Source organism: Ovis aries, chromosome 12, assembly GCF_016772045.2.
Source record: "Ovis aries strain OAR_USU_Benz2616 breed Rambouillet chromosome 12, ARS-UI_Ramb_v3.0, whole genome shotgun sequence".
NCBI lineage: Eukaryota > Metazoa > Chordata > Mammalia > Artiodactyla > Bovidae > Ovis > Ovis aries.
Genome location: NC_056065.1, coordinates 1693138 through 1707097, shown reverse-complemented (window position 1 = coordinate 1707097; position 13960 = coordinate 1693138). Strand labels below are relative to the sequence as shown.

Here is a 13960-nt window from a genome sequence, read left to right as displayed (position 1 = left end):
AGTGAAGAGCAAAAAGAGCTAGGCTCCTTGTTGTCGTAAGTTTATAATCTAATAAAAAGATCTTCATCTATGACTAATCTGATTTGCCCTCCTTCCATGCAAGATTACAAAGGTTTTTGTGACAGAGATTGCTAGTTGTCCCACAACATCTGTTTTCCTCTTCTAGAGTAATACAAGTTTTAGCTGAAAAACTGACTACCAATCAAACAACTGTACTTCCTAGCCTCTCTTGCAGCTAAACATGGCCATGTGCCTAGGTTCTACCCTATAGGACGTAAGAAGTGATAACACAACTTCCTGGTTCTGCCCTGTAAGACCTACACAAAGTATTAATAATACATGAAACTCCCTGGTCATGTTTTTAACAAGAAAGGATGTATTCTGTCCGTTCTTTCTCCCTTTTCCTGGCTAGAATGTGTACATGGTGGCAGGAACTGTATTAGGTATTTCAGGCCATGACTTGGGGCATGAAAAAAGGGTACTCTGATACTAGTTTTGAGCAATTACAGGAGACACTAATAAGCTGATATGTCGGGTAAGCCACGGTGACACTGGCCTTTGTTACAGCAGCTGAATCAGTTCTCTTTAGCGTGTACATCTCCCCCCAGACTTTCCCTTCTTTTGCGGTGAGCCTGGAATGATGTTCTTCCGAGCAGTTTCGGAGAAGAGTTAGACATACTCCTGCTGGGTTGCTCCTGTAGGGAAGAAAGAGAGCCCTTCCTTGTCACCAGGCACGTGAAGGTGGACGAGCTGCCGCATTTCATGACTATACAAGCCTCCTGGCTGCACCTTCTTCTCTTGAATCTGGAAAAGTAAGCTAGCTAGGTCTTAGCTCTTGTTCCCATTTTTAAAATCTTTTCCATGACAAAATGATTGATGCAAACAGAAGAACCTATTCTGTTAAAAACAAGCTTTGATCAGAGGAATCTACTCTAACGACTATACTGATCCCACCCCTCCAACCAGCAGTGTGAATCCTCTCCAGATTTTCTACTGTTGGCTTAGAAGTCCAAGTTGGCCCTTAAAATGTTTACTTTCATGCTCCCGAGTCACATTTTCAGTTACTTCCTCAGCTGTTGGAACTCCCTGCCATCAGTCCAGCCCCTCTGCAGACAGAGGCTGCTGTGAAAGCCTGCAGATTCTTCCACCACTGAAAATTCACTGGAACCCTCACACTGTGAATTTAGTCTTGCTTCTACTCAATCAGATGACAGTGACCCCTTATCCGTAACAAGATGCCGTAGACGGGGTGGCCTAAACAACAGAAATTCACTTCTCACAGTTTTGGAGACTGGAAGTTCAAGATCTAGATGCCAGATGATTGGATTCCTGATGAGAACTCTCTCCCTGGCTTGAAAGCTGTTGAATACTTCTTCTATCTGGACTCGGTGAAGAGAGAGAACCCTCATATCTCTTCTTGTAAGAACACTAATTCCCATCATGGGGGCCCTACCCTCATGATCTCATCTATTCTAGACCTAATTACCTTCCAAAGGTCTCCTATCAAGATGCCATCACACTGAGCAGTTAGGGCTTCATCTTGGATTGCGGGAAGACACATTCAGTCCATAATACCTCTCATGCCCATTCCCGTCTATCTTCAGCCCTTACAATAAACAAATTGAGTCATAATTCTGCATAATTCTAAACCAACAAAAGATAATAGTTACATCCTTCCAAAACATTCCTTGAAGTCGCCTCCTGATAGGTCGTTCTTTATAGTTAAGTATCTAAGGTAGCTCTCCGAACACAGAGCTGGACAGGGTTCTCAGTAAAAACTCCTACTATTTTTTTCCCCTTCCAGTATTGAGATACAATTGACTTACAGCCCTTATAAATTTAAGATGTACAGCATGATCATTTGGCTTACATATGTCATGAAATGATTGCCACAAAGTTTAGTGAACATCCAACATCTCGTTTAGGTACATAATTAAAGAAACAGAAAAAAATACATATTTTTTCTTGTGATGAGAACTTTTAGGGTTTATGCTTAATAATTTTGTATGCAACACACAGCAATGCCGGTTGCATTTATCATGCTGTACATTACATCCGTCATATCTATTGATCTTACAAGTGAAACTTCATACCTTTTGACTACTTTCATTCAATTTTCCCTCCAGCCACCCCTGCCTTTGTGTGTGTGTGTGTGTGCTTAGTAGCTTAGTTGTATCCGACTCTTGAGACCCCTGTAGACTGTAGCCTGCCAGGCTCCTCTGTCCACTGGATTCTCCAGGCAAGAACTCTGGAATGGGTTGCCATTTCAGGGGATCTTCCTGACCCAGGGATTGAACCTAGCTAGGTCTGCTGTGTTGCAGGCAGACTCTTTACCGACCGACAAGCTACAAGGGAAGCCTTGGTAACCACAAATCTGACCTCTTTTTGTATGAATTTACTTACTTAAAAAATTTTTTTTATTGGAGTATAGTTGGTTTACAATGTTGCTGTAGTTTCAGATGTACAGCAAAGTACTCATATACAGACATCAACTCTATTTTTAGATCACTTTTTCATATAGGCTGTTAAAGAATATTTGGTCAAGTTCCCTGTGCTATGATACCTCCGTCCATGGGATTTTTTAGGCAAGAATACTGGAGTGGGTTGCCATTTTCTCCTCCAGGGGATCGTTCTGACCCAGGGATGGAACATGCAGATTCTGGGTCTCCTGCATGGCAGGCAGATTCTTTACTAGTGAGCCATCAAGGAAGCTCCTGTACAGCAGGTTCTTATTAGTTTTCTATTTCATATATAGTAGTGTGCATGTGCAGAGAAGGCAACGGCACCCGCTCCAGTCCTCTTGCCTGGAAAATCCCCTGGATGGAGGAGCCTGGCGGGCTGCAGTCCATGGGGTCACTAAGAGTTGCACACGACTGAGCGACTTCACTTTCACTTTTCACTTTCATGCATTGGAGAAGGAAATGGCAACCCGCTCCAGCGTTCTTGCCTGGAGAATCCCAGGGACGGCAGAGCCTGGTGGGCTGCCATGTATGGGTGGGCTGCCATGTATGGGTTGCACAGAGTCAGACACGACTGAAGCGACTTAGCAGCAGCAGCAGTGTGCGTATGTGCGTGCATGGACACTTAGGTCGTGTCTAACTCTTTGCGACCCTGTGGACTATAGCCCATCTAGCTCCTCTGTCCATGAGATTCTCCAGGCAAGGATGCTGGAGTGGGTTGCCATGCTCTCCTCCAGGGGATTTTCCCGACCCAGGGATCAAACCTATATCTCCCAAATCTCGTGCACTGGCAGGTGGGTTCTTTACCACTAGTGCCGCCTGGGAAGCCCAGTAATGTAATAGGTCAGTAATAGGTCAATCTCTCCGTTTATCCTCTGCCCCTGCTTTTTTTTTCTTTTTTTTGAAGTTTAATTGACCTACAGTACTATATTAGTTCCTGTGACATAACATAGTGATTTAGCATTTCCATCCATCTCAAAATGATCACCACAATAAGTCTAGTTATAGAATGTCACTATACAAAGGTAGGGTGTAGTCATGCAACAGACTCCCCACACTGTACCTAGCAGTCTACATATATGTGTGTGATTACGTTAAGTTGCTAATCTCTTCAATTCAAACGCATTTCAACAAGTCTGCATTTTCACTCCTCCCATTCTCATCACATTTAACGTTTTTGACATCATTTTGTATATCTTTTTATTTTCTGCATCCCTTAACTACTTATTGCTGGTTTGACTGCTTTTGTCTTTTAACCTTCCTATTAGCTTTACACATGGCTGTTTTACTCCGTTTACTATATATTAGCCTTTACCAACGAGATGCTCCATTTGTAATTTTCATGTTTCTTGACCACTCCCTTCTGGCCTGCAGAATTTCTGCTAAAAAGTCACCTGAGAGTCACCCTTGTACGTAACTTGTTGCTTTTCTCTTGCCACATTTAATATTCTCTTTTATTTATTTATTTATTTTTTTCATTTTAATTATGGTGTGTCTTGGTGTGGTCCTCTGATCCTATTTGAGACACTGTGTGTCTTCCTGGACCTGGATATCTGTTTCTTTTCCCGAATTAGGGAAGTTTTCAGCTATTATGTCTTCAAATATGCTCTCCGAGTCTTCCTCTCTCTCTTCTCTTTCTGGGATCCTTGCAATGTGAATATTAGTTTGCATGATGTTGTTCCAGAGCTGTCTTAAACTCTCCTCATTTGTTTTTATTTTCTTTTTTGTCTTCAGCTTCAATGATTTCCGCTACTCTGTCTTCCAGCTTGTTGATCTGTTCCTCTGTATCATTTAATCTACTGTTGATTCCTTCTAGTGTATTTAAAAAAAAAAAATGTTTGTTTATTTGCTTGGTTGCATTGGGTCTTAGCTGTGGCACGCAGGATGAGCTCAGTAGTTGAGGTGCAGGCTTAGATGCCCTCTGGCATGTGGGATTTTAGTTCCCAGACCAGGGATGGAACCTATGTCCCTCACATTAGAAGGCAGACTCTTAACCATGGGACCACCAGGGAAATCTTGTGTTTTTAATTTCAGTTGCTGTATTCTTCATCTCTGTTTGGTTCTTTTTATATTTTCTGTTAAAAACTTCTAACTTCTCATTCTGTTCATCTTCATCCATTCTCTCCCTCGTTCTTTGAACATCTTTGTGATCATTGCCTCGAACTCTCCACTGAGTAGATTGCTATTTCCACTACACTTAGCTCCTCTTCTGGGGTTTTATCTTGTTCTTTGGAAAATATTCCTCTGTCACCTCTAATTTGCTATTTTTATTTCTATGTATCTGGTAGGTTGGTTACATTTCTCAGCCTTGGAGAAATGGCCTTTTGGAGATCCTATATGCCCCAGCGGCGCTTTCCCTTATGGTCACCAGAGCTGCATGTCCTACGGGTACCCCGTGTTTGTGCTGCACAGGTCTTCCTGTGGTGTCTGGCTGACTACTATGGGCCATTTGATAGGCATGGCTGGACCCTGGTCTTGTTGGTTGCCAGGCCCTTTTTGTGCAGAGCCTGCAGGCCACTGTTTGGCAGGGCCAGGTCACGGGGCTGTTAGCTGCAGGGCCTTGAAGGACCCTGGGGCTGGTGCTGGACCACTGGTGCACAGAGCTGGGCTCTGTGGTGGAAGGTTGTGAGTGCTGAGGGTCCTGGATCTAGTGTCAATCTGCTGGTAGGCAGGGCCAGTTGCTGACCTGGCTGACTGTAGGGTCTGGGGTGTTGGCCTGCTGGTGACAGTGAGTGGGGCTGGACCCTAGGGCAGCTGGCTGAGGGTCCAAGGTGTCTGGCCTGCTGGTGAGTGGGGCTGGAGTCTAGGGGGTCCTGGAGTTGGTGCTGGCCTACTTGTGGGTGGGCTGCATCCTGGTGCGGGAAGCTGCAGAGCTGTCATAGTCCTAGGGCTGGGTTTCTGCTGCTGGTGGGTAGAGCCAGGGTCCATGAGATCCCAGGGCTGGTGGCTTTCCACTGAAGAGTGAGGCTGGGTCTTGGGGTCTCTGCTGTAGGACCTTAGGGATCCCAGGACTAGTGCCAGTGAACTGGTATTTGGGGCTGGGCCCTGGGTCCTCTAGGGCCCTCTCAGTGCTGCTACAGGCTCAGGGGGTCTTAAGGGATTAGGTCTGTTGGTAGGTGGGGCTGTGAGTCTGCCCAGGTATTTGGATGGCCTAAAACATCCCAGTACTGGGGCCCATCCCCGCCCTAGTAGGCTAGAGGGAGGATTACAAAGTGGCGCTTATAAGAGCCAGTGTCCTCATGGTGGAATGAACTCCCCTGAATGGCTATCGCCAGTGTTTTTGTCCTCAGGTTGAGCTCCAGTTTCCTCCTGCCTCTCCAGGAGGCTTTGCAAGATCAGCAGGTGGTTCTGATCAGTTCCCTTCAATCACTGCTTCTGCCCTGGGTCCCAGAGCAGGTGAGACTTTGTGTGTGGCTTTTAAGAGTGAAGTTTTCATTTTCCACAGTTCCCTGGCTCTCCCCCCAAATGAGTCCCATTTGCTTCCAATGCCAAACAGTCTGGGGGCTCATCCTCCTGGTGCAGGAAACCCCAAGACTGGGGAGCCTGATGTGGGGCTCAGATCACTCACTCCTCAGGGAGAATCTCTGCTGTTGTGACCATCCTCCTGTATGTGACCCTGGGGTGAGGGTCTTGATGATACCACATCTCTGCCCTCCTACCCATCATGCTGTAGTTTTTCTTTTTCTCTTTCGTTGCAGAAACTGTTTTCTGCTAGTCTTCCAGTTCTTCTCAACAATAGTTCCTCTGAAAATAGTGGTAATTTTGGTGTGCCCCGTGGGAGGAGGTGAGCTCAAGGTCTTTCTATGCCACCATCTTGGCCCTAAACTCCTATTATGTTTTATTTTAGGATGTAATAGTATAATATCTATAAAGAGGAGATTTATAAAATAATTTCATTTCTAAGAATTAGGTTCTATGTGGAAAATAAGACAAAAGTGAATTGGCCATTTCATCCTCAATGTCACTAAGCTTCCAAACCCTTAAAATTGTAGTCAGTCTGTGAGGGTCTCCAAGCTGGAGTCCCAGTGATCCTCATCTCTAGGCCTGCATGCCCTTGCCCTGTTGTAATCCCTTTCCAATGAGTGTGAGCTGAGCTGGACTTAGTGACTCATTTCTGACGGACAGGTTAAGGAAGAAGTGACAACATATAATTTGGAGATCATGTCATAACAGATTGGCATTTGGGTCATTCACTCTGAGAGAAGTCACTTGCCATGCCAAGCAGCATTCTGGAAAGGCCCATGTGGTGAGGAACCACGCCTCTTGCGGCGGGCATGTGAAGGGATTTAGAAGCCAACCCTTCAGCCCAGTCAAGTCTTCAGAGATTACAGCTCTGGCTGATAACTTCTGAAGAGAACTCCTAAGAGAATCTGAGCCAGAATCACTCAGCTAAGCACACCTTAGTTCAGTTCAGTTCAGTCGTGTCCGACTCTTTGCGACCCCATGAATCGCAGCACGCCAGGCCTCCCTGTCCATCACCATCTCCCGGAGTTCACCCAGACTCGCGTCCATCGAGTCGGTGATGCCATCCAGCCATCTCATCCTCTGTCGTCCCCTTCTCCTCCTGCCCCCAGTCCCTCCCAGCATCAGAGTCTTTTCCAGTGAGTCAACTCTTCCCATGAGGTGGCCAAAGTACTGGAGTTTCAGCTTTAGCATCATTCCTTCCAAAGAAATCCCAGGGCTGATCTCCTTCAGAATGGACTGGTTGGATCTCCTTGCAGTCCAAGGGACTCTCAAGAGTCTTCTCCAACACCGCAGTTCAAAAGCATCAATTCTTCGGCTCTCAGCCTTCTTCACAGTCCAACTCTCACATCCACACATGACCACAGGAAAAACCATAGCCTTGACTAGACGGACCTTAGTTGGCAAAGTAATTCTCTGCTTTTGAATATACTATCTAGGTTGCTCATAACTTTTCTTCCAAGGAGTAAATGTCTTTTAATTTCATGGCTGCAGTCACCATCTGCAGTGATTTTGGAGCCCCCCAAAATAAAGTCTGACACTGTTTCTACTGTTTTCCCATCTATTTCCCATGAAGTGATGGGACCAGATGCCATGATCTTCGTTTTCTGAATGTTGAGCTTTAAGCCAACTTTTTCACTCTCCTCTTTCACTTTCATCAAGAGGCTTTTAGCTCCTCTTCACTTTCTGCCATAAGGGTGGTGTCATCTGCATATCTGAGGTGATTGATATTTCTCTGGGCAATCTTGATCCCAGCTTGTGTTTCTTCCAGTCCAGCGTTTCTCATGATGTACTCTGCATATAAGTTAAATAAGCAGGGTGACAATATACAGCCTTGACGTACTTCTTTCCCTATCTGGAACCAGTCTGTTGTTCCATGTCCAGTTCTAACTGTTGCTTCCTGACCTGCATACAGATTTCTCAAGAGGCAGGTTAGGTGGTCTGCTATTCCCATCTCTTTCAAATTTCCACAGTTTATTGTGATCCACACAGTCAAAGGCTTTGGCATAGTCAATAAAGCAGAAATAGATGTTTTTCTGGAACTCTCTTGCTTTTTCCATGATCCAGCGGATGTTGGCAATTTGATCTCTGGTTCCTCTGCCTTTTCTAAAACCAGCTTGAACATCTGGAAGTTCACGGTTCACGTATTGCTGAAGCCTGGCTTGGAGAATTTTGAGCATTACTTTACTAGCGTGTGAGATGAGTGCAATTGTGCAGTAGTTTGAGCATTCTTTGGCATTGCCTTTCTTTGGGATTGGAATGAAAACTGACCTTTTCCAGTCCTGTGGCCACTGCTGAGTTTTCCAAATTTGCTGGCATATTGGGTGCTGCACTTTCACAACATCATCTTTCAGAATCTGAAGCACACCTGGATCCCTAAAATTCAGAAACTGTGTGAGGTAACACTGTTTATTATTTTGAGATGCAAAGTTTGGGGTGGTTTTTTATGCAGCAGTATGTAAGGAGATAATACATGAGATGTCAATACTAGTAAGATAACGCCGCAGCTTCTACATTTATTTTCCTTCTCTGGAGGGGATCAGCCACCTGCAGAAAAGGAAGTCAGAATGCAAACGAGAATCTGAGAGAATATTTATCCTCTGGAAAGCATAATCGAGTTATCTGATTCAATCATGATTGAATACATAATTTTTATTCTCCCAAACTTCCTATCCTGACTAGACACAAAATTAGCTAATTAATTGATGACTGCTTATTGAGATTTGCATTGCTTTCTATTTGCCTTATTTAAAACAAATATTTAGTAGATTCACAAAACTTCTTCTGAAGCAAAGAAGAGTTATTTTGCCTGGTGAATCCATTTAGTCTTGCCTGGGCTTCTAGTTGGCTGGGCGCTAAGGGGTCCTGCGGACTAGAGACTTAACTCCAAGGGTCATAGCAAAACATCTAAAGTTCATTACCAGGACCGAGATGCCACAGGAAGGGAATGTGGAAGGTGCATATTGGACCCTAAACAGAACCCGTACCATGGATGGGCTCTTTGAGGATATAAATCAATGGCGGTATTAGGAGAAGCCTTGCTATAAGAGATAGAGAGAAAGCTATGAAACTTGACAGTGAATCTACAACATGGGAGTGGCTCACAAGAACAACTTATTGATGTGAAAGAATTGGACAGATCCATGGCAGAGCTCCTGAGGCCTCTGGATAGGAGGCCCAGGATGAAAACCCTTATTCATTTGACTCCACCTCTTCTCTTTCTCTAACTCCCTTTTCAGTTGCTCCATCATGCCCACCTATTTGTGACCCCATGGACTGCAGCACACCAGGCTTCCCTGTCCTTCACCATCTCCAAGAGCTTGATCAAACTCATGTCCATTGAGTTGGTGATGCCATCCAACCATCTCATCCTCAATTATCCCCTTCTCCTCCTGCCTTCTTGTCTTGTCTGAAGTCTTTACTGACCAACCCCAACCTCCACCCTTATCTTCATATAAGCCATCCGTGGCACCCTGAGAACACCTCTGTTACAGCATTTGGCACTGTATTGTAATTGTCTGATTACTTGTTGTCTCCATCATTAGCCTGGGAGATTTTTGAACCTAGAGACAAACTTATTCAACTTTGTTCTTAGAACAGAACAATCTCTGACTCATGGTACAAGATCAACAAATATATTTCACATGAATAAGATATTTGATTTTCACTTACAAGGAGTGATATGTTTATTTTTAAATTTTATTTCTTTATTTGTGGCTGCACTGGGTCTTTGTTGCTGCCTGTGGGCTTTCTCTAGTTGTGCAAAGCAAGGGCTACTCTCTAGTTGCTGTACAGGGGCTTCTCATTACAGTGGCGTATGTTGTTGCAGAGCATGGGTTCTAGGCACACAGGCTCAGTAGTTGTGGTGTGTGGGCTTAGTTGCCCCTTAGCATGTGGAATCTTCCAGGACTAGGGATCAAACCTGTGTCCTTTGCTTTGGGAGGCAGATCCCTAACCACTAGGCCACCAGGGAAGTGCTGAATAAGAATATCTTCGTGGGGATTTCCCTGGTGGCCCAGTGGTTGAGACTTAACCATCCAGTGCAGGAGGCACGGGTTCGACCCCTGGTTGAAGAACTAGGGTCCCACATGCCTTGCAGCCAAAAACTAAAGCCCTATTGCAATAAATGCAATAAAGTCTTAAAATGTTTAAAAAGAATGTATTAATGAAGGAATGAATAAGCAAATGAATAAATGAGTTGGCCTTGGAAGAAAACTAAGTGGCCTGAGGAAAATTACTGCCCCCTCAGATTTCTGTTCACCAGTAAAATTGAAGGGGCTGGACAAGTTTATGACTAAAATCCCTTTCCATTCAGACATCTTATGACTGAAGATGGGAGTGGGAACTTATGCCATTCTATGACCTTCAAAAAGCAATGTTGGGAAGAAAATAATAAAGATAAGAGTTGAAATTAGTGAAATAAGAAACAGACCAACAATAAAGAAAATCAATGAAAGCAAAGCCTGATTCTTTGAAAAGATCAATATAATTGATAAACTCCTAGCTAGATTAAAAAAAAAAAGAGGAAAGACACAACACTTGAAAAAAAAGGGAAGACACACAAAAATATCAACATCAGGATGAAAGGGAGGGCTCATCACTTCAAATTCTATAGATATTAAAAGGATAAAAGGGAGTATTATTAACATTAATTGTTATTATTATTAATAACAATTATTAACTTTTTAGAATAAATTTGGCAAGTTACATAAAATGAACAAATTACTTGAAATACACATTAGGAAAACTGGCCCAAGAAGATATAGAAAATCCAAGTAGCCCTCTATTAAAGACTTGAGTTCATAATTTTTTAAGAAACTGACAAAATTCTATCAATTATTTAAGGGTGAAATAATACTAATAATGCATTAATTGTTTCAGAAAACAGAGGGAAAAGAAACATTTCCCAACTAATTTTATGAGTCCAGAATTACCCTGATGCCACAATAAAAGATATTACAAGGAAAGAAAACCGCAGAGTAATATCCCTTGAACACAGACACAAAGCCTTAACAAAGGTTTTGCAAATAGAGCCCAGCAATATAAAAAAGGATAACACACAGGACCAAGTGGGATAGTCCAGGTGTACAAGGCATAAAAAGTGTAAAAGAAGAAATAAAACTGACTTTATTCACAATTAAAATGATATGTGTGTAGAAAACTAACGGATTTACCAAAAATTGTTAGAGCTAATAAGTCAATTGATCAGAACTGCAGAATACAAGATCAGAATACAAAATAAGTCATATTTCTATATACTTGTAACAAACTATTGGAATACAAAATGAAAAGATACCACTTACAGTAGCATCAACAAACACGTAATACCTAGAGATCAGTTTAATGAAAGTTGTCTAAGACATTTACATGGAAAACTGCAAAACATTGCTGAGAGAAGTCAAAGATCGAAATGAAGAGATACACAGTTGTCATGGATGGGGAGACTCAATATTGTAAGAACATTAATGCTCCCCAGATCAACCTATAGATTCTATGCAATCCCAATCAAAATCACTGCTATGGACTGAACGTGTCGCCCCCCTCTCCAAATTCATGTGTTGAAACCCTAAACCCAGTGTGATTGCATTAGGAGGTGACACCTTTGGGAGGTGATTAGGTCATGAGGGCAGAGCCGTCACAAAAGGGTTTAGTGCCCCTATAAGAAATTCCCAGAGTGAACCCTTGCCTCTTCTGCTATGTCAGGATACAATGAGAAATGGCATCTGTGAACCAGGAAGCAGGCTCTCACCAGACACTGAATCTGCTAGTCTGCTGATCTTGGACTGAGAAATAAATTTCTGTTGTTTAAGCCTATGGTATTCTGTTATAGCAGGCCAAGGGACTAAGATAACCATCCAGTAATTTCTGCAGAAATTGACACGCTTATTCTGAAATTTACATGGAGGGACTTCCCTGGTGGTCCAGGGGTTAAGAATCACCTGCCAAGGTTGGGGACACAAGTTCAATCCCTACTCTGGGACGATTCCACATGTTGTGGCGAAACTAAAACCATGAACCACAACTACTGAAGACGGGGTGCCCTAGAATCCGCAAGAGTAGCCACCACAATGAGATGCCCACACACTGCAGCGAAGAGTAGCCTCTGCTTGCCCCAACCAGAGAAAGCTGGAGTGCAGCAACAGAGACCCATCATAGCCCAAAATAAGGAAATAAAAATTTTTAACATCAACAATAAGATGAGAACCTGACTTTAAAATTTACATGGAAATTCAAAGGACTTGGAATATTCAAAACTATCTTGAAAAAGAAGAGCAAAGTAGGATATATTACTTGACTTCAAGACATACTCTAAAGCCGTAGTGATGGAGTCAGTGTGGTATTGGTGTAAAGACGGACACATAGATAGTCCATAAATAGATCGACACATACTTCCTCAATTGATTTTGACAAAAGGGCCACAGTAATTTAAAGAGGAAAGGGTATCTTTTCAGCAAATGAAGCTAGACCAACTTTCTGTTGTGTTGGTAGCTCAGTCATATCCAGCTCTTTACAAGCCCACGTATGGACTGTAGCCCACCAGGCTCCTCTGTCCATGAAATTCTCCAGGTTCCATTTCCTGCTCTGGGGGAACTTCCCCACCCAGGAATCAAACTCTGGTCTCCTGCATCACAGACGAATGGTTTACTGTCTGAGTCACTAGGGAAGCCCAGAACAACTGTATGCTGCTGCTAAGTCGCTTCAGTCGTGTCCGACTCTGTGCGACCCCATAGACGGCAGCCCACCAGGCTCCCCTGTCCCTGGGATTCTCAAGGCAAGAACACTGGAGTGGGTTGCCATTTCCCATTCCAATGCATGAAAGTGAAGAGTGAAAGTGAAGTCACTCAGTTGTGTCTGACTCTTAGCGACCCCATGGACTGCAGCCTACCAGGATCCTCCGTTCATGGGATTTTCCAGGTAAAAGTACTGGAGTGGAGTGCCATTGCCTTCTCTGGAACAACTGTATAGTCTCATGGAAAGAAATATACCTTGACCACAACCTGATAACACATACAAAAATAAACTAGAATAGATCCTAGATCTAAACATAAAAGGGATAATAATAAAAATTCTAAAATAAAACATAAAAGAAAATCTTTGTGACCTTAGAGTTATTAAAGATTTCTAAGAACATAAAAAAAAAAAGAGTAAATTTGACTCCATTGAAATTAGAAACCTCTGCTTTTCCAAGGACACTTTTAGAACACAAACAAGGAAGTCACAGGCCAAAAAAGGAAGTAAATGCTATTGAAAAAAGTATTTACTATACACATATCTGACAAAGGTCTTGTATTCAGAATATGTAAAGAATTTATGTTTCAATAAGAAGGCAAACAACCCAAGTTTTAAAAAATGAACGAAATATTTGAACAATCACTTCACCGAGGAAAATCTGTGAATGGCCAATAAGGCATATGCAACATCATTAGTCATCAAGGAAATGAAAATGAAAACTGCAATGAGATTTTATTATACTCCTATGGGAATGACGAAAAGAAAAAAGATGAACAATGCAGTATGCGCAAGGATGCAGAGGAGCTGGAACACTCATATTGTTGATGGGCACATAGAATGCTATCGCCTCTTTGGAAAAGATTTTGACACTTTCTCATAAAATTAACATACGCTCACCATGTGACCCTGCTGGATGTATACCCAAGTCACTACTAGATAAATACCCAAGAGAAATGAAAATATATACCCACAAAGACTTCTATACTAATGTTGAAGGAAATTTTATTTATAACAGCCCCAAAGTGGAAATAATCCAGATGTCCATGAAGAAGCGTACATAAATAAACTGCGGTAAAGTCACACAATGAGATACTACTCAGCAATGAAAAAAGAAAGTACAGATTCGTGCAACAACTGGGAGAAGCCAGGCACAAGACATGCTCCACAGTTCTGTTTATTTGAAAATCTTGAATTTGCAGAGCTAGTCTATGGTGACAGAAAACAAGGCAGTTGTTGCCTGGGGCCGGTGGTTGGAGGGAACCTTTTGGGGACAACAGAAGTGTTCTATACTTTAATTGTGGTGGTCA

At 42.9% G+C, this 13960-nt stretch overlaps 1 pseudogene; it reads left to right on the top strand.

Moving 5' to 3' along the window:
• The first annotated feature begins 528 nt into the window (after positions 1–528).
• LOC101106956 (small ribosomal subunit protein bS21m-like) lies at positions 529–9080 on the top strand (annotated as a pseudogene).
• Positions 9081–13960: the final 4880 nt, after the last annotated feature.